Source organism: Odocoileus virginianus, chromosome 2 (assembly GCF_023699985.2).
Source record: "Odocoileus virginianus isolate 20LAN1187 ecotype Illinois chromosome 2, Ovbor_1.2, whole genome shotgun sequence".
NCBI classification, from domain to species: domain Eukaryota; kingdom Metazoa; phylum Chordata; class Mammalia; order Artiodactyla; family Cervidae; genus Odocoileus; species Odocoileus virginianus.
This window is the reverse complement of record NC_069675.1, coordinates 16,154,646-16,180,773: the sequence shown is the minus strand read 5'-3', so window position 1 is coordinate 16,180,773 and position 26,128 is coordinate 16,154,646. Positions and strand designations below refer to the sequence as shown.

The 26,128-nt window shown below is 37.9% G+C and overlaps 1 pseudogene; it reads left to right on the top strand.

Annotated features, from left to right (window-relative positions):
- Positions 1-24,846: 24,846 nt before the first annotated feature.
- On the top strand, positions 24,847-25,908 carry LOC139036757 (endogenous retrovirus group PABLB member 1 Env polyprotein-like; annotated as a pseudogene).
- Positions 25,909-26,128: the final 220 nt, after the last annotated feature.

Genomic DNA, 26,128 nt, shown 5'->3' with positions numbered 1-26,128 from the left:
ATTTTTCCTTTTTGCATTTCTTTTTCTCAGGGATAGTTTTGATCACCTGCAGAATACATAGGCAATTTGTGCCTCCTGTACAATGTTACGAACCTCCGTCCATAGTTCTTCAGGCACTCTGTCTATCAGATATAATCCCTTGAATCTGTTTATCACCTCCACTGTGTAATCATAAGGGATTTGATTTAGGTCATACCTGAATGGCCTAGTGGTTTTCCCTAAGTTCTTCAATTTGAGTTTGAATTTTGCGATAAGGAGTTCATGATCCAAGCCACAGTCAGTTCCTGATCTTGTTTTTGCTGACTGTATAGAGCCTCTCCATCTTTGGCTGCAAAGAATATAGTCAATTTGATTTCAATATTGACCATGTGGTGACATCCATCAGTAAAGTTATTCTCTTATCTTGTTGAAGAGGGTGTTTGCTATGGCCACTGCATTCTCTTGGCAAAACTGTTAGCCTTTGTCCTGCTTCATTTTGTGCTCCAAAGTCAAACTTGCCTGTTACTCCAGGTATCTCTTGACTTCCTATTTTTGTATTCCAGTCCCCTCTGATTAAAAAGACACCTTTTTTGGGTATTAGTTTTAGAAGGTCCTGTAGGTTCAATATTATAGGTATCCTTTAATTTTCATATCACTCAACAAATTTGAAATTTACATGCTTATTATGTGACTATCTGATTAAAGCCTTTCTCCCCCATGAAAACACTGTCATTTTTTTTTTCACTATTATTTTCCCCATACTCAGCACAGTGTATATGTCACATGGAATATGCTTGGTGAATAGTCAGTTCTTGTACTAGAATGGTAAATGAATAAATACCTGTTTATTCACTACTAGGAATCCATTTATTTAAATTAAGTTACTGGGTTTCCCAATCAAAATGCAATTGACCCTTATATTTAGTCCATGCATCCTAGAACAAGTACATAAAGAATTTTCTGATTGGAAAAAGCCTTTAAGAAAGGACTTGGCACCATGTTGAGTTTAGAAAAGACCTAAACGCTGATGGAAGACCACCAATCAACATCATGTAGCTGAAAGATTGAAAAAGCATGGATTTTGAACTCAGCCAAACATGGATTTGAAGTTTGACTTTGTCACTACCCAGGTGATTTGTCATAAGAATTAAAAGAATTCCAATTGGAAAATACTAGGCATAAAATAACCACAATAAATATTTGTATTTTATCCATATAATCCCTATCATCCTCCAACTACATTGTAACTTTTTCTAAGAATGATGCCCATAAAATCACCTTATCTGAATATCCACTGAGGATAAAAGCAAACATGAAAATGTATTTTGGCCACTTCAATTATTTTGCTCTTTCTTTTAAAATCTTTTCCAGTCTCAAATTTATTTCAGTAAGCTAGTCATCACAGAATCCTTGAGATGGTTGCTATTGGATCTGGTTTAAAAGCAATAAACTGAAACAAAGTATCATGATAAAACTATGCAAATTGACCAAACTTAAATCAAACTAATAGGAAGACTTTTCATCTACTGCCAGCTAATTTACTTCATGCTTCTGGATATCGATTCTACTTGGAGTGGTGGGAAATCTGTCATGCTTAAGATGCCATCTGTTCCAACTGCCAATGAAAGTTACTTCTCTCTTCCAAGGTCTGTTGGCCAACAGCTCATCTCTTATTTCCCACAGTTTTTTGAAAGCTTCATTAGGTTCCTATTCAACGTTAGACAAGAAATCCAATCTATTTATTTTCATTACTTCTAACAATTGACTAATTTATACTTTCAGTCAGGAGCTTCCCCTCAACCACAGACACAAAAATCAATGAAGAAGGGAGTGTGGGGACATGTGAGTTTTGTGGAAAAGATATTGGAATTGCAGACAAACAACAAGAAGTATAGAAGTCTCCATGAGGCTACAGAGCAAAGAAGGGATTAAATAGCAAATATCAGTTTGTTAGAGGAAAAGAGGTCAGCAAAATTTCAAAGGAAATTATGTTTCTGGAAAAATTAGACCAAGCAGTCTTCCCCACAAAACTATGAAAATTCTGTTTCTTGGAACATTACAGATGTGTCAAATGCTGTGGCCTGTGCTATAGTAATTAAATACTGACTTGTATTGGTTCACACATGAATTTGTGATGCACTTTTCATACTGATATTATGGAACTAAATGAATGAGGGGTTTAAACGACTCAATGAAGAATGAACTAAGTCTAACTCTAAATAGTCAAGTTCAGTGAACATTTTAATGGTTGAGGGATGTTTAAATTATGTGAACCCACTTATTTCTTTAACAGAAATTCACATGGTTTAGAAGTTTTCAATCTATTCAGGATACATATGATGTTCCAATTTTGAACAATGTTCACTGATTCCTCAGAAGACAAAAAAAATAAAATACATTTCTGATCCATGGGTTTTTACACTTTCCACCTTTCCATTGTATCTGTCAATATAAAATTGACAGTATAACTAACTGGTAATACCTAGATTAACTGTGGTTAGTGAATTTTTTTTACATATACTTGGGACAGTGAAAACCATTCACCTAGTGTTAAGGCTTTGGAGTTTTTTTGGAGCCCAGGTCAAAACAGGAAGAAGCAGATCTGAGGCATGAATAATATATCAAAGTTAAGACATGCAAAGAATACAGCCATTTACTTTAAAAAGGTGTTCATTCTCTTTGCAATAAATAAATGCTCAGCAGTATATGTTCTAGAATGCCTTATCCGGACACATTCTGCTATTTCAAGTCTCTGAGCTCATTCCCTGTAATATCTCCATGTTTCAAAGATATCAGAGAGGGACTAAGCTGAAAAGTACTCTCAACAACTTTTCCTCAGTCAATTCATTTGTATTTAACTGATGTTTGGTTTATTTATAATATAATAAACATTCACTACAGAAAGCTGAAGAAAATTATATTCACTCACATTCTTCCTCACAGAAATAAGATCTTGGAGAATACATATAAATCCTTTTCTGTACATACAGACATATATACATAATATTTACTGACAAAATTGAGAATAGATGGGAGAATGGCATTGTAATATGCATTTTTTAATGTATCTTGAGAACTTTCTTCTCACACTAAATGTTTAAATGTTGAGTAAGATTTTATGTATTTTGATATACTCATCAACAAATATTTATTGTAAGATGGTGAAAACTACAAAAAAGAATACATGGCATGATAAGAAGGATAGGGAGAGAGTGGGACTTGGGAGATAACTAGAGTTCTCAAAGAAGATATCACTGATCATGTGATATTTGAGCAGAAATTTAAGAGCACAGTGCTGCAGCTCTGGGCAGAAGGGTACCTAGCATGTTCAAGAAATTGCTGGGAGATCAACAGAGTTGGTATGGAGTGAACTGAGGAGAGTACCAGGAAATGAGTTAAAACAGGAAATAAGAAATGTCAGATGTTGACATAGATATGCCAAGTAGGTAGGCAGACTATGTTAAGTCTTTTGGTCATTGGAATGACTTTAGCATTTACTCTGAGTAAAATAGGGAGACACAGAAGGGTTTTGAGCAGAAGAATAATATGGTTAGATTTCTATTTTAAACAAATCAGTTTCCCTGCCCCCACCCAACTCTGTGGTTAGTGGAGGAGAGCGGGGTAGTAGAGAAAACAGAGAAAACATGGAGAAATCTATAGCAATAATCCAGGTGAGCATTAATCATGGCTGGGACCAGTAGAGTAGCTGTGGGGATAGTGAGAAAAAATTGGGTTCTAGATAGATATTAAAGTGAAAGTCACTCAGTCGTGTCCAATTCTTTGCAACCCCATGGACTATAGAGTCCATAGAATTCTCTAGGCCAGAATACTGGAGTGGGTAGCCTTTCCCTTCTCCAGTGGATCTTCCCAACCCAAGGATTGAATCCAGGTCTCCCACACTGCAGGCAGATTCTTTATCAGCTGAGCCACAAGGGAAGCCCAGGAAAACTGGAGTGGGCAGCCGATCCTTTCTCCAGCTGATCTTCCCAATCCAGGAATCAAACCAGTGTCTCCTGTGTTATAGGTGGATTCTTTACCAACTGAGCTAAAGTCTATTTACAAAAACAGACATTGGCTCATAGATGATAGTTTGCTAATGCTTTAATCTAAACTGTCAAATTAATGGACACTAAGTTGTTAATAGCACTTCCAGAAAGACAGGAATCAGTCAGAGTTTTAGCCACCTATATTCCCAAGCACTTCAGCCCTACTGCTTTTTCATTCATTGGTAACTGCACCCTCTCCAGTCTGCCTACTATTGTTTACCTCTCAGTTTTCAGATACAGTGTGTGTTTATAATATAGGTGTTTGTATGTGTGTGTTGCCTCCGGAGATATTAAGTGTCAGTGGGAAAGACAGACCGTAACGGATTTACTCAATCTTGCCTGAAACTAGAATCTTGACTGATTTTCGAGTTTCCCTATCTTGCATTCTTTGGATAAATCCCACTTGGTTATGGTGTATTATCCTGTTGTTTTTACATATTGCTGTATGTTTCTCCAATGTTTTATTAAGGATTATTACATTAATGTCCATGAGGGATATAATTATATAGTTTTATTTTAATGTCTTTATCTTCTGGGTTTGTATTAGGGTAATACTGGTCTCACAAGATGAATTAGGAAGCTTGTTCTCATTAATTTTCTGAAAGAGTTCATATAGAATGAATATAACTTCTGCCTTGTATGTGTGATACCATTCGCCAGTGAAGCCATTTGGCCCTGGAGGTGCATTCTAGAATATCTAGGCATTCAATATCTTCTTGAGTCAGTTTTGTGTTTCTGTTTCTGTCAAGGTATTTGACTATTTTATGTGTTTCTTAACATTTAACAAATTATATATGATTAATAATACTATTATTATTCTCTTAATATGTATAAAATATACAGCTGTTGTTTTTATTCTTGATATTGTATTTTATGTCATGTACTTTTTTCTTGCTAAATCTAGCTAAATGTTTATCAATTTTATTGATATTTTTAAGAAACTAGGTACCAGTTCCATTTATTTCTCTCATTACTCTTGATTGATTTTCACACTTATCTTCATTACTCCCCTTCTTTTATCTATCTCTGATTTAACCTTTTTTTTTTTTTTTTTTTTTGTAGCCTCTCCAGTTGGAAACCTAGATAACTGATTTTGGACATTTCCTATTTTCTAATATAAGCATTTAAAGCCATAGACTTCCACCCAAGCATTGCTTTACATTGTGCTTTCCTTTTTATTAACTTTACATTTCAATCTTCAGTACTTCTTTGACTCACTGATTTTTAAAAACTACATGGCACAGTTTTTACATATTTTGACATTCTCCAAATATCCTTATGTTATTGATGTTTACTTTAACTCTGTTTTGGTCAAAGAATATGTTTTGTGTTATTTTAATAATTCAAGATTTTTGAGGCTTGTTTTATGACCATATTATGGTCTTTCTCAAAAGCATTCCCTATACATTTTTTAAAATGGCAAAAATTAGTATTCTGTATTTTGGACTGGAGTGTTTCATTAGTGGTAATTAGTTCAATTCAGTTGATAGTGCTGTTCATGTCTATTGGTTGACTTTCTGTTTCCTTGCAAAATCAATTACTGAGAAAGGAACCTTGAAATCTCCAAATATAATTCTGAAATTGCCCAATTCTCCCATCAGTTTTTCTTTCATAAAGTTTTATGTTTAGCTATTGAGTATATAAACATCTAATTGTTTTACATTGTTGATTCATTGAAACTTTCATCATTGTGAAATGTCCCCCTTCTAGTCCTAATAAAATTTCTATACTTCTCTGATATTAATATAGCCATTCTAACTTAATCATAATTAGTCTTTATATGAAATGTTTTTTCCGTCATTTCCTTGTAACCTATCTGTGTTTTATATTGAAAATGGTTTACTTCCAAACAGCATATAGTTTAAGTATTTTTAAATTATTATTATTGAGGTATAATGTGCATATAAAATGATACTATTTTCAAATGTATAACATAATTATTCAATATTTGCAATAAGTCTAGTTAACCTTAATCACCATATATAGTCACTAATTTTTTCCCTTGTAATGAGCACTTTTAAGATCTATTCTCTTTGCAACTTTCAAGTACACAACACAGTAATTAAGTATTGACTTTTTTATCCAGTCTGATGACCCATGCTTCTATTTAAAATATTTAGTACATATACATTTGATATAACAATTGAATATAAAGGGAGACAGTATTTGCTTTCTTTCTTTCTTTCTTTTTTTTAACCAGCTCTGCTCAACTGGGAAACACAGACTCAGTATAGTTGGAAATATGATTTTTCTTCATAGCTTCAACTTGAATTCTTTTTCAAGTATGATGAAATGAAAATGGAAAAAGTATAAGGACATACTGAAGAAATGTAGAAGGATGGGACAAAGGTTAAGCAGGCTTAAGGGCACAGAAAAAGTTGTATGAACAATGGATGATAGGACTTAATAATGTGAAAATATTGTTGGGTCCAAGGTTCTGAAGGAGTAAATGTCAAAGTTAAAAGTATGTGTGTAAAGTTTTAGAAAAGGTTTAGTTATTGATAATGAAAACTTTTAGGTTGATACATAATTCCTCATTGAAAGTTCAAGGAAAGGTAAAGAATGTAATTTTGTGGCATGTTGTAAATATTAGAACTTTAAATTTAAAATATCATTTCACTTTAATAAGGTAATTCATAGAATATATTTACTATAGTAATTTGATATGTACCATCAAGCATATAAAAATATGTGACTATTTCAAGAGATAAATATTTTACATCATTTGATTCCATCTTGATTTTGCATTTTTATTCCACTCCTCCCACAAAATTTTATCTCAGTGATGTATGTTCTTATGTTTGAAAGTTATTATCCTATTTATATTTCTGAAACAATAATATGTTTCTAAATTAGTTTGTTAAATTTTTTATAGATTTAGTTATTGTATAATTATTGGTATGTAAACAAATTGGTCAAAGTATTACAAGTGTGCCACAAAATTGAATAGCTATTAAATATAAAATCTTAAAAAAAAAAACCACACATTTCTTAATACGATGGACAAAGCTTTAAACAACATATCATTTCCATGGGCTAACTATGCTTATTATTAGAATGCAAGAAGGTTTAACATCAAATATATTCCTACATTTTTGTTTGTTTTTCATAGTTAAGCAATGAAAACACTTAAGTAAATAATTAGATGGAAACAAAAGAAGGATGGGTAGAACCATCCTTTATACCCAGGCCATTCTACATGAGCTCCTCTGGGTGAGTCTCAACTCACTGCTAGAAAACTTTGCATCCCTTTCTTGTTCATGGCTTTCTGATGACCTGAATTATTTAATCTCACAGCTCTGTGGTTCTCTTCACTGGAAGCAAGTGTTAAGAGCTGGTACCTGTCTTTGTCTGGTTATACATCTGTCAGGATTCCAGAAAAGTTCTGGTGACTCAGGCTTCTTAACAACCAGATTATAGGGTTTCCCAGGTGGTGTCAGAGGTACAGAAACAGCCTGCCAAGGCAGGAGACATAAGAGGCATGTGTTCAATCCCTGCATCAAGAAGATCCCCTGAAGGGCATGGCAACCCACTCCAGTATTCTTACTGGAGAATCCCGCATGGACAGAGGAGCCTGTCAGGATACAGTCCATGGGGTTGCAAAGAGCCAACATGACTGAAGTGATTTAGGATGCTCAGGTCCTGTAGTAAAACGATTTCAGGCCAGCCTCAAATATATGACAGTGGAAGATGTTTTATGTTCTATACTATACCACTACCTCACTATGCTTTGGCTGATAAGGAAATCTTTAAATTATCTTGTATTTACTGTGTCTATCTTTTTGTGTATTTAGGGAAATAATTAACTCTAACATGCCCCCTACCATCCCATTTTACCTTAAAACTCCAGTTTGCTTACAACAGGAAGAAAATATCTCTTTTTCCCCTTCTAAAGTCTCATCCAGGACTTCCCTCGTGGCTCAGACTGTAAAGCATATGCCTACAATGCAGGAAACCCAGCTTCAATCCCTGGGTCAGGAAGATGCTCTGGAGAAGGAAATGGCAACCCACTGTAGTATTCTTGCCTGGAAAATCCCATGGACAAAGGAGCATGGTAGGCTACAGCCCATGGGGTCGCAAAGAGTTAGACACGACTGAGCGACTTCACTCACTCACTCACTAAAACTCTCCCCTGGGATCCTTATAATAAAAGATCGATTAATAAGGAAAACACATAGAGATTTGCTTAATATAAGTTTTATTTGGCCCAGATGCCTTTGTAAGAAAATGAAGACCTGAAACGGTTAAACATGAGCATTGTTCTGTTAGGTTGGATGAAGAGTGGAAAGTCATCAAAAGATGTGAGGCTACCTTTCAAATTAGAATTTTATGCCCTGATTCAGGGGAAAGTCAGAAAGCCCATGCCACTTCTCAAATTCTTTCAGCTTAAAATATGCAGTATGCCAAAGTGCCATATTTGGGGGTAGGGTTCCTGAACTCCATCACTTGATGGATTCTCATTATGATCACAAATCTGTATTTTAGACATTCCTTTAGATCTGAGTTAACACAATTCTTCACTTGTGGAATGTTTTTGAACTCAATGGAGACAAAATCTCAAATGCCTAATGAGGTGTTTTGTTGTTGTTTTGTGTGTGTGTGTGCACTAAATCTTCTCTATATCAATATGAGTCTCATGTAGCTTTCTTTTTCTTTTTACAAAATTCCTTGTTTATCTTAACAAAAAACAAAATTCAGGAAAAACCTAAACACTCATATCTTTCTCTTCCTTTAACATTTACTGAGGGTAAAGGCTCTTATGAAGAGGATTTGAAGTTTTCAGCTTTCTTACCCATGGCAGTTCCAAAGGACATTCAGCCACTTTTTCCTTATACACTCACATATCCTTTCCAGTAGCTGAGCACACCCTTAGCAAAAAAGAAAATTTTCTTCAGTACCCAGTAAGAACTTGTTCACCTCTTCAAGTGTTTAAACCTAATTCCACAATAAGCTTCACAACATAATTAAATAATTTCAGAAGTTTACAGGCAACAAGCAAAACTGTAAAGGGAAATCTAGAATACTGCTTTATTCTAATACGCTAATTTCCAGATTTGTATGAATTTAATAGGCTCTTGGTTACCTTATCAGAAGGAGGGGGAAAAAAATCACTAATCAAAGTAGACTGAAAACCTAATGAACCATCATACCAGAGGACATGGATAAAATAATAATGAAATTCAAAATAAAATTATTGTAGTTCATTTCTGAAATCTTCCCTATTATGGTTAACTGGACAAACATTCAGTTATGTAGGGAGCATGGTGAGCTGCAACCAACCCACTGACCAGGAGCCAGTCATCCTACGCGAGGGCAGGTGGCTACACCCACCACTATAGCTGTGAGTGGCAAAGCCCAAGCTTTAAAATAAATAAATAATTACATAAAACAAGAGGCAAAACATTCTTGAATCAACTGAGTACTTTAGAAAAAGTCTCATACTTCTAAATAATATTCTGGTACAATATCTGGATTATAAAGAGAAATAATAATATAATTGTAAGAACTTGAAATTGGAAAGTGGCTCATCTGAAATTACCACAAATAGTTGAGCACTACCAAGACTCTTGAAAAAGAAGAATAATATGAAAGGAAAACTCTTACAACATTGTAAATTAAACAAGAGAGAGAAGATGACCAAGAGCACTTGAAACAACATAGTCTGTTTTCAAAATGTTATGTGAATTTTAGCACATAACAAGAAACCAGAAATAATTTGGACGTTAGATAAAAGAAAGTCTATGAAGGCTCAAAAAAAGATTAAAAAGTCTAATGACATGTCCTACTTGGTACTCCAGTGATAGGGTATATATTCACAAATAGCTTTTTCCAGTGATTATTTTAGCCACTCAAAATGAGCTTAGCATAATTGTTTAAGGCAAACTTTGACATTTCTATTGATGTAAGTTCCATTCTTTCCACACAAAACCATTCCATTTTACCCTCAAGTGGTCCCCCAGAGTAAGTTCGAGCATAATTGAAACTGAATTTCCATGACCCCTTCAAATTTGCCTGATTCTGTCTCTGAACTCTTATCTATCTCCATTAGACTCATAAAAAGAACTTTAAAAGTATGTTTTCCTTCTATATGACTCTATTCTGATTAAATTACTGGGTAGAGACTTTTGTTCCTTGTAAATTAAATTGTAAAATTCAGTCCACTTCAGAAAGAATTTACTTTAAAAAGGCTAATGGACTAGATAAATTTAGGCTATAATGACCACATCCAAACTCATTCTACAAGGCCACCATCACCCTGATACCAAATCCAGACAAAGACAACACACACACACACACACACACACAAACTACAGGCCAATATCACTGATGAACATAGATGCAAAAATCCTCAACAAAATTTTAGCAAATAGAATTCAGCAACACATCAAAAAGCTCATACACCATGATCAAGTTGGGTTTATTCCAGGGATGCAAGGTTTCTTCAATATACAGACATCAAGCAATGTGATACACCATATTAACAAATTGAAAGATAAAAACCACATGATGACCTCAATAGATGCAGGAAAAGCCTTTGACAAAATACAGCAGTCACTTATGATTAAAACTCTTCAAAAAATGGGCATAGAAAAAACCTACCTCAACATAGTAAAGGATATATACTATAAGCCTACAGCAAACATTATTCTCAATGGTGAAAAACTAAAAGCATTTCCCCTAAGATCAGGGACAAGACAAGGGTGCCCACTTTCCCAACTATTATTCAACATAGTTCTGGAAGTCCTAGCTACGGCAGTCAGAGAAGAAAAAGAAATAAATGGAATCCAGATCGAAAAAGAAGTAAAGCTCTCACCATCTGCAGATGACATGACACTGTACATAGAAAATCCTAAAGATAGTATCAGAAAATTACTAGAGCTAATTAGTGAATTTAGCAAAGTTGCAGGATACACAATCAATACACAGTAATCACTTGCATTTGAATAATCTAAAAATGAAAAATCAGAAAGGGAAATTAATGGATTAATCCCATTCACCACTGCAACAATAAGAATTCAATATATAGGAATAAACTTACCTGAGACAAAATCACTGCAGATGGTGATTGCAGCCATGAAATTAAAAGATACTTACTGCTTGGAAGAGAAGTTATGACCAACCTAGGCAGCATATTAAAAAGCAGAGACACTACTTTGCCAAAAAAGGTCCGTCTAGTTAAGGCTACGTTTTTCCAGTGGTCATGTATGGATGTGAGAGTTGGGCTGTGAAGAAAGCGCCAAAGAATTGATGCTTTTGAACTGTGGTGTTGGAGAAGACTCTTGAGAGTCCCCTGGACTGCAAGGAGATCCAAGCAGTTCATTCTAAAGATCAGTCCTGGGTGATCATTGGAAGGACTGATGTTGAAGCTGAAATTCTAATACTTTGGCCACCTGATGCAAAGAGTTGACTCATTGGAAAAGACCCTGATGCTGGGAGGGATTGGGGGCAGGAGGAGAAGGGGACGACAGAGGATGAGATGGCTGGATGGCATCACCGACTCGATGGATATGAGTTTGAGTAAATTCTCGGAGCTGGTGATGAACAGGGAGGCCTGGAGTGCTGCAATTCATGGGGTCACAAAGAGTCAGACATGACTGAGTGACTGAACTGAACTGAAGAAGACAAAAGAACTGTACACAGAAAATTATAAGACATTAATGAAAGAAATGAAAGATGACATAAACAGATGGAGAGATATTCCATGTTCCTGAGTAGAAAGAATCAATATTGTGAAAATGACTATACTACCAAATGCAGTCTGCAGATTTAATGTAATCCCTATCAAATTACCAATGGCATTTTTCACAGAACTAGAACAAAAAATTTCACAATTCATATGGAAACACAAAAGACCCTGAATTGCCAAAGCAGTCTTGAGAAAGAAGAATGGATTTGGAGGAATCAAGCTTCCTGACTTCAGGTTATAGTACAAAGTTACTTGGCAACCCACTCCAGTATTCTTGCCTGGAGAATCCCATGGACAGAGGAGCCTGGTGGGCTACAATCCATGGGGTCGCAAAGAGTTGGACACGACTGAGCAACTTCACTTTCCTTCTTCTTTCGCAGTCATCAAAATAGTATGTTACTGGCACAAAAACAGAAATATAGACCAATGGAACAAGATAGAAAGCCCAGAAATAAACCCATGCACCTATGGGTACCTTATTTTTGACAAAAAAAGGAGCCAAGAATATACAATGGGAAAAAGACAGCCTCTTCAATAAATGGTGCTGGGAAAACTGGACAGCTACATGTAAAAAAATGAAATTAGAACATTTCCTAACACCATACACAAAGATAAACTCAAAATGGATTAAAAACCTAAATGTAAGACCAGAAACTATAAAACTCTTAGAGGAAAACAGGCAGAACACTCGATGACATAAATCAAAGCAAGATCCTCTATGACCCACCTCCTAGAGTAATGGAAATAAAAACAAAAGTAAACAAGTGGGACCTCATTAAACTTAAAAGCTTTTCCACAGCAAAGGAAACTCTAAGCAAGGTGAAAAGACAACCCTCAGAATGGGAAAAATGAATAGCAAATGAAATAACTGACAAAGGATTAATTTCCAAAATATACAAGCAGCTCATACAACTCAAAGCCAGAAAAACAAACAAGCCACCAAAAAGTGGGAAAAAGACCTAAACAGACATTTCTCCAAAGAAGACATACAAATGGCTAACGAACACATGGAAAGATGCTCAACATCACTCATTGTTAGTGAAATGCTTATCAAAACCACAATGAGATATCACCTCACACCAGTCAGAATGGTCATCATCAAAAATTCTACAAACAATAAATGCTGGAAAGGGTATGGAGAAAAGGAAATGCCCTTGCACTGTTAGTGGGAATGTAAATTGATACAGCCAATATAGAAGATGGTATGGAGATTACTTAAAAAACTAGGAATAAAAACACCATATGACCCAGCAATCCCACTCCTAGGCATATACCCTGAGGAAACAAAACTTGAAAGAGACACATGTATCCCGTTGTTCATTGCAGCACTATTTACAATATCCAGGACATGGAAGCAACCTAGATGTCTCTCAACAGATGAATGGATAAAGAAGTAGTGGTATATATGCACAATGAAATATTATTCAGCCATAAAAAGGAACATATTTGAGTCAGTTCTAATGAGGTGGAGAACTTAGAACCTATTATACAGAGTGAAGTGAGTCAGAAAGAAAAAGATAAACACCATATTCTAACACATATATACAGAATCTAGAAAAATGGTACTCAAGAATTTACTTACAGGGCAACAATGGAGAAACAGACGTAAAGAATAGACTTATGGACATGGGGAGAGGGGAGGAGAGGGTGAGATGTGTGGAAAGAGTAACATGGAAACTTACATTACCATGTGTAAAATAGATAGCCAATGGGAATTTTCTGTATGGCTCAGGAAACTCAAACAGGGGCTCTGTATCAACCTAGAGGGGTGGGATGGGGAGGGAGATGGGAGGGAGTGTCTAAAGGGAGGGGACATATGTATACCTATGACTGATTCATGTTGAGGTTTGACAGAAAACAGCAAAATTTTGTAAAGCAATTATCCTTCAATAAAAAATAAATTAAAAATATAATGACACTATAAATCTAGGTTTTAATTTCTACATCTTCACATTTCACTCCTTCTAACAGACCCATGCATAGACAAGTTCCCTCTGGCCTATAAATGAACAGATCTATAGATACATGCTGTATATTCTAAACAAAACAATCAAAATGCAGATAGAGACACATAAATCCATTCCATAAACTTTCTCAATGTCCACTAAAACCAGAATCTATCACAGGAAGAAGCAAAAACTTAATTCTGTCATACACTATGACCTTGCATATGTCCTATTTTCCTTGGGGGAGGGAGGGGGTGAGAAGACTATCAGAGTAATGATTAGTGTAATAGATTCTTAGTGCCATGATTATAGGCTTGCTTTCCAAAACTAATCCAATAAATACTTTCCATGATTTTTAACTTAGTGAGTGAACCTATTAGAAAACAGATCAGCATATATTTACATTAGAACCTAGCTATGAGGTAAGATTTTAGGACTCTTAATTACTCTTGCTGCTGTTATACCTCACAAAACTACTGCTGCTGCTGCTAAGTTGCTTCAGTTGTGTCCGACTCTGTGTGACCCCATAGACTGCAGCCCACCAGGCTCCACCATCCCTGGGATTCTCCAGGCAAGAACACTGGAGTGGGTTGCCATTGCCTTCTCTGTCATAAAACTGACCCCAACACAAATAAAATATTTTACCAATGAATCTCTATTTACACTAGGGATTTCATGGAAAGCTAACTAAAAAGTATTCAGAGGGAGATGATCCACAAGAGTAGACAACTATACTGGGACCACTGGATCAAGCAGACAATTTTCTAATATGGATAGCTTTTTTCCAAGTTCTTTATGCCACACTTCATGACTGGGAGAATAGATAATCATGGACTAATGTTTTTTCTCCTTTGCTTATCACTGATTATGTTGTCCTTTACTTTATACTGGTTTGATATGATCTACTGCTCAGATGGGACTTCCCAGGTGGCACTAGTGGGAAACATCTCACCTACCAATACAGGTGGAATTAAGATCAAACCAGGGTTTGGTTGGGAAGATCCCCTGGAGGAGGAAATGGCAACCCACTCCAGTATTCTTGCTTAGTGAATCCCATGGACAGATGAACCTGGTAGGTTTTGGTCCATAGGGTCACAAAAAATTGGACACAACTGAAGTGACTTGGCAAGCAAGCAGGCACTATTCAGATGAATTCCTAATGATCATTTTGCTTAGAGCTGTAAGTTAATCCTTAGTCACACTTTGCTATTCAGATGTTGTTTAATTACAGCTGGCTCATTCTTTTATTAATCTCTAAAGAAATAATGATTGTAGGTATATGATTATTTTTCATTTCATGATTAAGAGACTCCCTATGGCCTGAGAACCACATGACTGAGCAGGTTATGCTGAATTCTTTGTGGAAGGTATTCTATAAGAAATTACTTGAGGGTACATCCCTGGTGGTCCAGTGGTGAAGAATCCGCCTTCCAATGCAGGGTTCAATCCTTGGCCAGAGAGCTAAGAACTAAGAGAACATGCTGTGGGGCAGCTAAGGCCACACACCACAACTGGAGAGATCTCCAGTGCAGCAACTAAGACACAATGTAGCCAATATTTAATGTAAATATTAAATAATATTTAATTTGTTTATTAAATAAATAAAGAAATATTTTTTAAAATATTTGAGATATTTTCCTACTAAAAGTAGGCTCCACAATCATACCAAACTGAGGATATTATGCTTCTAAAGTCAAACTACACAGGGAAATCCTATGGATCACTGTTGTCACAATCATAGTATCTATGAGGCATACAGTCTGATTCTTATTTGGGAAAAAAAAATTGAGTTATTTTAACCATGGAAATATTATCCCCAGTGGAGCCCCATGGATATATAATATATATATCTACTAATAACTTAGCACATATATATGCCTCCCCCAACTCTTAAACTTTATTTCTAAGATACAAACCATGGTAAATAAATCAGTCTTTATTCTAGATGAATGAAACTAAAGCATGATATAAACTGCCTGAAAAGGCAGGTTGAAATCACCTCACTGAGACTGTGCTGCTGATACACACAGTGGAAAGGTATCCACTCAATGGTACTCATCCCAGAAGAGATCCGCCCTAAACAATGAAGAATGAGCAAAACCTTTCAGGATAGACTCACTTAAATCTGATAAATAAAGAAAATTTGCATCATCTCCATCAATTCTCAAAGCTTGCCTTATGAAAAATTAGAAAATTTAGCTGAATTATAAAATATCTGGCAAATATATTCCAGATTGACTAATCTGGTCAATTAATTCAAATGAACTGGTAGCCAGATAATTAATGAAATTCTGATAGGAGCCATAAAAATCACACAGCACTAAAACTGAGCTGGAATCACTGGATGAGCTGCGCTGTGCTTAGTCGCTCAGTCATGCCCAACCCTCTGCAGCCCCTTGGACTGCAGGCCTCCAGGTGCCTCTGTCCATGGGGATTCTCCAGGCAAGAATACTGCAGTGGGTTGTCATGCCCTCCTCCAGGGGATCTTCCCAACCCAGTGGTTGAACCCAAGTCTCCCACATTGCAGGCAGATTCTTTACCTTGTGAGCCACCAGGGAAGCCCAGAATAACAATATTCACACGCAAATGGATGAAGTTAGATCCCTATCTCATAGCATATGGAAAAATTAACTCAAAGTAGATCAATAACCAAAATGCAAAAACTGTAAGAGTCTTCAAAGAAAACACAGGGGGTAAATCTTTATAACTTTGGATTTGATGGTTTCTTAAATATTACACTAAAAGCTAAAGTAACAAAAGAAAAAAAAAGATAAAATAAACTTTATCAACATTAAAAACTCTCATACTTCAAAGGACACCATCAAGTTAAAACATAACCCAAAGAATGGGAAAACGTATTTTAGATTCATACATCTAATAAAGGGCTCATTTTAGAATATATAAAGAACTCTTACTACTCAATAATAAAAAGACTAATAAACCAATATGAAAATGAGTGAAGGATCTGAACAGACATTTCTCCAAATAATAAATACAAATGACCAATAACCACATTAAAAAGATGCTTAACATCATTAGTTATCAAGGAAAAGAAAAAAAAAAAAAAAACTCCACTGTGACATATTACTTCATACCTACTTGAGTGGCTATAATCAAAAATACAGAAAGTAGCAAAGGTTGGCAAAGATGTGGAAAATCAGAACCCTCATACACAGCTACAGGAATGTAATGCTTTGGAAAGCATTAAGGTAGTTTTTCATAACTGTCTAAATAACTATAGAGGTACCAATTAACCCAATATTTCCACTCTTAGCTATATATCCAAGAGAAGTAAAAGCATATGACACAAAAACTTGCAATGAATAGCAACATTATTCACAATAACCAAAAGAAAGAACCAATACAAATATCTATCAATTGATAAATGGGTAATTTGGCCATTGAATGGAATATTATTTGGCCACAAAAAGCAATAGAACATTTTTTTATGTAGATACAAACACTACAACATGGATGAACCTTGAAAATATTATGCTAAATGAAAGAAGCTGGTTCAAAAGACTATATAATTAAAGGAGTCCATCTACATGAAATATCCAAAATATGAAAATCTACTGAAAGGAAATCAGTTGAGATTTAATGGCTAGGAGTTACAGAGTTTCTTTGCAGGGTGATGATAGTATTTTAAAGTTGACTGTGGTAATAATTAGGTAACTTGGTAAATTTACTAAAAACTATTGAATTGTATACATGTCCAAATGAAATATTGTGTGAACTATATCTCAATAAAGGTGTTACCTGAAAACAACAACAACCAAAAAAAAAAAAAAAAAAAACCTTCACAGTATTATAAATATTCTTGGTCTCTCAAAGAGGAAACCGGGCTTTACATGAAGAGAAATATTATTCTACCATCCATGCTTGAGAGAGTGAATTCTGAGGCAGGTTGATAAGAAGTCTGGGGGTCCCCAAGGAGAGAGGGGTCTGGAATTTTCAAATAGGAGGAAAGAACAAACGTTTTTTTTTTCCCTCTAAATTCCTTAATAAAACATTTTTGTCTTTAAGCCTCAAACTGATCATTACACAACAAACAACTCAGTTTAAACTCTGTACTATGGGTTACATAGCAACAATGTATCCTGCTTGAGAACAGTTTCTTCTTCCTGAAAACCTTCTGGCTAATGCTGTTATCTTAAAATGTAAATTATGGGAGTGGGTCTCAGTTCAGTTTAGCTCAGTAGCTCAGTCATGTCCAACTCTGCGACCCCATGAATCGCAGCAAGCCAGGCCTCCCTGCCCATCACCAACTCCCAGAGTTTACTCAAACTCATGCCCATCGAGTCGGTGATGCCATCCAGCCATCTCATCCTCTGTCGTCCCCTTCTCCTCCTGCCCCCAATCCCTCCCAGCATCAGGGTCTTTTCCAACGAATCAACTCTTCACATGAGGTGGCCAAAGTATTGGAGTTTCAGCTTCAACTCAGTCCTTCCAATGAACACCCAGGACTGATCTCCTTTAGGATGGACTCGTTGGATCTCCTCGCAGTCCAAGGGACTCTCAAAAGTCTTCTCCATCATCACAGTTCAAAAGCATTAATTCTTTGGTGCTCAGCTTTCTTCACAGTCCAACCCTCACATCCATACATGAGCACTGGAAAAACCATAGACTTAACTAAATGGACCTTTGTTGGCATAGTAATGTCTCTGCTTATTAATATGCTATCTAGGTTGGTCATAACTTTCTAGTAAGATCTTTACAACCTCCAGACATTCTTTTGATTCATTGTAATAACTAATTAAAAAGTATATAACTCCCTTGCTAACACTAGGGAAGGGGGCACTCTTTCTGCCCCCTTCTGATATCTATGCCAGAAGCTGTGTCTATCTCTTTCATACTTTAATAAAACTTTATTACACAAAAGCTCTGAGCAATCAAGCCTTGTCTCTGGCCCTGGATTGAATTCTTCTCCTCCAGAGGCCAAGAATCCCACCGTCTTTCATTGTTCAGCAATAACCTTTCATCTTGGGGGCTCATCTGGGATTATTCAGGACAAGATATGGATGTTTAGAGCTCTAGTTCTTTGTTCTCTTAGCAAACACGTTTTCTGCTGTACTTTACTAACTCTACAGTGCACTTGGGTGAATGAATGACATGTCCTGCGCAAAGCAAGTGAGGAGCCCTGTTCTGTGTTCCATGGTGATCTCATAAGGCTTATGGCAGAAATCTGTCAGGGGTTTATACCAACCTGCCAATGCCAAGAGGCAGCCGATGTCTCATTTTGGGACCGACCAGAAATGGGCAAAGTGTATGGGCCAAACTCTCTTTTCTCGGTCAAACTTTCTGGTCTCTTTGACCATTTCATAACTTCTTGGGAATTAGAACTATAACCTATCTGTCGGATCATAGACTTTCAAAGGACCTGTGATCTATGTTGTTACTGTGTACTGTTACTTAGGTCCCAAACTTGGATTGGTAGTCAGGAAGTACCTAGCCTCACTAGGAGTCGAAAGTTCAGAAGCTAGATGGAGCTCTAGCTTCAAGAGCATCTCTTAGGTTAAAGGTTACTCAAATTGAAAGTACAATGAGTTTCTTCCTTTGGTAATGCTAGCTCTTAGTGGACCAGAGAACATTCCAGTGGCTTTTGTCCCAACTCCTTAGATATTCTTCCTGTGGAATCTGTAGGAATGAAAGGGAAGGACTGGCCCTAGTAACTCGAGGACAAAAAAACATTTTTTCCTCACTGGCCAGCCCTTCACCATCTCTTTTGCTATCGCTTGTACTGGTATGGTGATGCTTGGAAGGCACATCTCAGCTTTATGTTCATACCAGTCTTACTGTGGTCAGGAATTTACTCAGGGTCATGCACAGGAACTCAGGTGATGAATGTTTCCCCCAGCGGTCTTAGCTTGGGAGGCATTCTGGAAGGTTATTCTGATTGCACCCCAGGTCGCATCAGAGGAAAGCAAGGTTTTAAGGGTGAGGAACTGGACATTGGTCTGGGATGTCATCAGGTATACACCTGATGCATCTCCACCCCACCTCGGTGGTAGAAGCGGGAGGGACGAGTATGGCACCTGCATCAGTAAGGGACAGACTAAGTCAGACCAGGAAAGAAAAGCTTTGGTGTCTAAGGGACAGACTAAGTCGGACCAGGAAATAAAAGGTTTGGGGTAAACTCTGTCTACAACCCCATCTAGAGCCGGGAGGGACGCCTCTGGTAGAAAGATGGCAGTGGTCGCTTTTTTTCTCTCTTACAGATGGGAGTTGACAATTCTAGCCTCACTCCTTTGAACTATATCCTGAAAAACTGGGATATATTTGGTCCCCAGAGCTTAAAGAAGACACTCCTGATCTTCCTATGTGATACTGCATGGTCACAGTATCCATTGGAGGATGGCGAACAGTGGCCGGTTGGAGGGTCTCTTAATTACAATACTGTTTTACAATCAGACCAGTTCTGTAGAAAACAAGGGAAATGGGTAGAAGTAGCATAGGTGTTGCCCCTTCTCTCTCTGTGAGATATGCCAGACTTATGTCCTAAGGGTATAGATTTGGGTGTGAAACCTTCAGCTCCCTCCTGTTCTCCTACTTTGCCCCCGTACCTGGGGCTCCAAACTGAGCAAACTGAAAGTCAGGGACCCCCCCACCCCCCTCCAGGAAGGGTTACTTTGGTCTCAGTAAAAATCCAAACTGAGATTCAAACAGCCCAAGTAGAGGTCCAAACAACCCCTGTCTCAGTACGACCTCAGACTACTCTGGTTTCAATAGAAACTCAGACAACTGAAATAAGAGAAGCTCAGACAGCAAAAACTAAGGGGTGAGATGAGATGAAGGACAGGAAACAAAGAGATAAATAAAAGCAGGTTTATCCAATCTATCCCTGGGATCATATGCACAGAACAGCCAGAGAGGCTGAGGAATAGCCACAGAAGCTGTTGCCTCTTCATAAAGCACCCACCGGGAGAAATAATCAGTCTATGAGCATTAATAAGCCCTTTTCTTATCAAGAAATACAAAGAATCAAGGAGGATCTGGGAAACTATTTAGAAGATCCAGAAAAATATATTAGAGCTTTTGAAGGTGTTACTCTGCTTTATGACCTTACTTGGAAGGATGTGATGTATATCTTGGGACAAACGCTGACTCCTGGCTCAAAAAACTTGAGATTTGGGGAAAGCTGTTGCTTATGGAGATGAAAGGCTTGGTAATGAATCAGTAGGGAAGAAGGAGGATGAGATAGCTGCCCTCTCCACTGGGAATCAAGTGGTCCCAACTATAGAACCAGACTGGGACTATAACACAGCTAAAGGAAGATGGGATCGGAGTCATTTTGTCAGATGTATTCTTGAAGGACTCAGGCAAGTGCATGCTAAGACTTTAAACTATGCCAAACTGGCAAACATAGAATAGGAGGAGAAGGAAGCTCCTAGCAAATTCCTAGATAGACTGAGAGAAGCCCTTCGCAGATTCACTGAGATTGATCCCAAAAGTGAAGAGTGTTCTTAAAAGAGATTTCTCTCTCAATTGGCTCCAGATATCCACTGAAAGCTACTAAAACAGGCGGATGGACCAAACTAGTCTAGATAACCTATTGCAACTGCCTCAAACGGTCTATTACGGTAGGGAATATGCGGAAAAGAAAGAAAGGCAGAGAAAGACAAAGGGACAGGTAGAAGCCCTTGTAATGGCTGTCAGAACCATGCTTAAACACCTGAGAAAAATGCCGAGAGGGACCCAGGTGAAAAGGGATGGGCTTGCTATTGCTGTGGAAAGGAGCGGCACCCCAAGCGGGATTGCCCTCAGGCATCTAAGCCGCCCCCGGCTCCATGTCCGGTCTGCAAGGAAACACACTGGAGGAGAAACTGCCCGCAGAGGCGTAGGTTTCAGGGGTCAGATTCTCAAGACAATCAAGACTGAAGTTGCCCAGGGGTGCCCACATAAGCTCCCATCCTAATTACACCTGAGGAAATCTAGGTATTAATAACTGTGGCGGGGGGGGGGGGGAATCCACCGATTTCCTTTTAGATACCGGGGCAACTTATTCTGTGCTTACTGAAGCCCCTGGCCCGCATTCATCCCGGTCCACTTCTGTAGGGGGACTGTTTGGGCAAGGTAAAAGGTATTACTTCAAAGTTATTCTTTAAGATGTAACTGGAACTCTGTGCTATTTTCACATAAGTTTCTGATCGCACCAGAGTCTTAAACTGTAGAAAATTCTGAAAGAGATAGGACTACCAGACCACCTGACCTGCCTCTTGAGAAACCTGTAGGCAGATCAGGAAGCAACAGTTAGAACTGGACATGGAACAACAGACTGGTTCCAAATAGGAAAAGGAGTATATCAAGGCTGTACATTGTCACCCGGCTTATTTAACTTATATGCAGAGTACATCATGAGAAATGCTGGGCTGGAGGAAGCACAAGCTGGAATCAAGATTGCCAAGAGAAATATCAATAACCTCAGATATGCTGATGATACCACCCTTATGACAGAAAGTGAAGAACTAAAGAGCCTGTTGATGAAAGTGAGAGAGGAGAGTGAAAAAGCTGGCTTAAAACTCAACATTCAGAAAACTAAGATCATGGCATCTAGTCCCATCACTTCATGGGAAATAGATGGGGAAACAGTGGAATCAGTGACGGATGTTATTTTTCTGGGCTCCAAAATCACTGCAGATGGTGATTGCAGTCATGAAATTAAAAGATGCTTACTCCTTGGAAGGAAAGTTATGACCAACCTAGACAGCATATTAAAAAGCAGAGACATTACTTTGCCAACAAAGGTCCATCTAGTCAAGGTTATGGTCTTTCCAGTGGTCATGTATGGATGTGAGAGTTGGACTATAAAGAAAGCTGAGCACTGAAGAATTGATGCTTTTGAACTGTGGTGTTGGAGAAGACTCTTGAGAGTCCCTTGGACTGCAAGGAGATCCAACCAGTCCATCCTAAAGGAGACCAGTCCTGGGTGTTCATTGGAAGGACTGATATTGAAGCTGAAACTCCAATACTCTGACCACCTGATGCGAACAGCTGACTCATTTGAAAAGACCTTGATGATGGGAAGGATTGAGGGCAGGAGGAGAAGGGGACAACAGAGGATGAGATGGTTGGATTGCATCACCGACACAATGGACATGGTTTGGGTGGACTCCAGGAGTTGGTGATGGACAGGGAGGCCTAGCGTGCTGCGGTTCATGGGGTCACAAAAAGTCGGACACGACTGAGCAACTGAACTGAATTAAACTGATAGTGAGCAAGGTCCATGGCTCTGTTTTCATGAATATGGAGCCCTCCCTTTCTCTCCCTTTAATTGAACAACATGTAAATCCTAGAGTGTGGGCTGATGGAAAATCTATGGGTCGAGCACAAAATGCTATTCCTGTAGTTGTCAAGCTCAAAGACCAGCACTTAGTTCCACAGAAGAAGCAGTATCCACTGAAACCTGAGGTTAAGGATGGGTTAAAACCCATCACTGAGAATTTAAAGGAGCAGGGGCTATTAATTTCCTGTAACAGTCCATGCAACATTCCTGTTTGGGGTATAAACAAATCAAATGGTAAATGGAGAATAGTTCAAGATTTATAAATAATAAATGAAGCTGTAGTTTCTTTACACCCCATGGTGCCTAATCCTTATACTCTATTGTCTGAAATTCCTACACTAGCCAAATATTTCTCAGTAATTGATTTAAAAGATGCCTTCTATTCAGTGCCTTTGGTGGAGGAAAGACAATTTCTATTTGCCTTTGAAGACTCTATGCAGCCAGCTTCTCAGTTAACCTGGACAGTTTTGCCCCAGAGATCTCATGACAGCCCTCACCTATTTGGGCAAAGTTTGTCACAAAATCTACAAAACTTTAATAGCTCCAAAGCAGTGGTGCTACAATATGTAGATGATATTCTGTTCTGTGCTGAGACAGAGGAAGCTTGTTCACAAGCCTCAGAAGATTTCATAAAACTTTCTGGCAGGCTGTGGTTACAAGGCATCAAGAGAAAAGGCTCAGCTTTGTCAACAATCTGTTAGATATCTGGGCCTAATCATAGCAGAAGGGACTAGGGCCAAAGGCCCTGAGGGTATTAAACCTATACTAAATCATCCCCTACCTATGACTTTAAGACAATTGAGAGGATTTTTAGGAATCACAGGCTACTGCTGCATTTGGATTCCGGGTTATAAGGAACTTGCCCGGCCTTTATATGAACTTATAACTGATACCCAGCAGGCCCAAACCGACAAACTGGTTTCGTCTCCAGATACTCAAAGGTTTTTAAGGCTCTTCAGACTGCTTTCCTGCAAGCTCCTGCTTTGAGCTTGCCCACAGGGTCAGAATTTAATTTGTTTGTCACTGAAAGAAAAAGTATGGCCTTGGCAGTTTTGACACAACCCCGAGGGCCTCACCAGCAACATATTGCTTATTTAAGTAAAGAATTAAATGTAATTTCACATGGGTGGCCACACTGTCTAAGAGTAATTGGGGCAACAGCTTTATTAACACCTGAAGCCTTAAAAATAATTAATGGAAGAAATCTTACTGTACTAACTTCTCATGATGTGACTGGAATCTTAAACTCTAAGGTTAATACTTGGATGACAGACAGTAGGCTTCTTGAATATTAGTTATTGTTGTTAGAAGGATCAATAACTAAGCTTAAAGTCTGTGGAAATTTAAATCCTGCCACTTTTCTTCCTGATAAGGAAAATGAAACACCTGATCACGATTGTTCCCAATTTCTCACTTTAAACTATGCAGCTCGGGAAGATCTAATGGATACTTCCTTAGACAAGCCTGACAAGGAAATATTTACAGATGGCAGTTCTTTTGTTCGGGATGAGAAGCGTAAAGCAGGTGATGGCTGAACAGGTTTTAGAAGCAAAATCTCTCCCCCAGGGAACCAGTGCTCAGTTTGCGGAGCCTGTGGCTCTGACCGAGCTCTAGAGTTAAGCGAAGGGCAACGAATAAATATCTACCCTGATTCTAAGTATGCTTATTTGACTTTACATGCTCATGCTGCAATATGGAAAGAAAGGCATTTTAAAATGGCAACAGGAGAACCTATTAAACATTTCAGAGAGATTGGGAGACTTTTAACTGCTATATAGTGTCCTAAAGAAATAGCTGTTATGCATTGCAAAGGGCACAGCAGGGATGGGAGTAAAGTAGCTGAAGGTAATCAGCTGGCTGACTGTCAAGCCAGAAAAGTGACTCTAGGAAACCCCTTCACTGCAGATGCCCTTAATCTGGACCGGTCCTGTGGAACAGGAAAAACCAAAATATACGGAGAAAGAATTAGAAATATATGAGAAAAGAGGAGCAAAGACTCCTGAAAAAGGACATCTAGTATCTACTGCCCCTATATGCTGGGAACAAATAGAGCCATTCCCAGAAGTTAGCCAACAACTTAATTATAATGATTGGAAACAGTTGGGATTTTTGCCTCAGGAAATATGCAATGTAATCATTCCTGTGTTTTCCAACTCGTTCAGGTCCTCCCTTTGCCTGACCAGGCACTGATTGGGCCTGGATATCTCAGTCACGCTGGCTTGCTCCAAACGGGACCCATTGGATATGTGGCTCTTACCCATGGCATGGCTCCTCCCTAGCTAGATAGGGAGATACACCCTAGGTCTAGACTTTACTCACAGCTTCATATTTTCAGAGCGCCCAGAAAAGTCTGCTAATTTACCACACCTTAAAACTCGGTGGGAAAGGTCTGTATTTCACTGGTATGATTATTTGGCTGCAGTGTTTGTTCCATCTTTGGGAACTACAGATGTTATGCTATGAGTAGATGCTTTGACTAATTATACTCCACAGACATTACAAGATTCTCAAAAAGCTATTTCAGCTCTTAATGCTAAACAAGTACAAATTAGAAAGGTGGTTTTACAAAACAGATTGGCCTTAGATATTCTGACAGCTGCACAAGGAGGAACTTGTGCCATTATTCATACCCAGTGCTGTACATATATACCTGCTATGAGCACTAATGTTACTCATTTTACTAAACACATGAACAAGATGATTGAGGCTATGGATGCTCCTGAAACCTCAATTGCCTCACTTTGGGAGAAGTTGACTAGTTCCCCATGGTGGAAAACTATCTTAATTACAATAATTCTGATTGCTCTGTTTCTGCTGTTTGCTCCCTGCATCTGTAACTGTGTAGCTGGATTTGTTTCTAGTTGCATGAAGGCTTTTAAGTTACAAATGGTTGTCCAAGCTCCTACAAGTGCCCCAGCCTCCTTCAACTATTACTTGAGGCCCCTGGATCAGAGACCCTCAATGTGAGGGTAGGAGAGTATTTGCCTCAACAATTTAGGGACAATGCCCCTTAATAGCTAGGAAGAAGTTATGGAACAAGAACGACGCTCTTTCCCTTGGCAACATAATTCTCCTAAAAGAAAAGGGGGGATGAAAGAGTCAATTCTTAGGCAGGTTGATAAGAAGTTTAATAAAACTTTATTACACAAAAGCTCTGAGCGATCAAGCCTCTTCTCTGGCCCCGGAT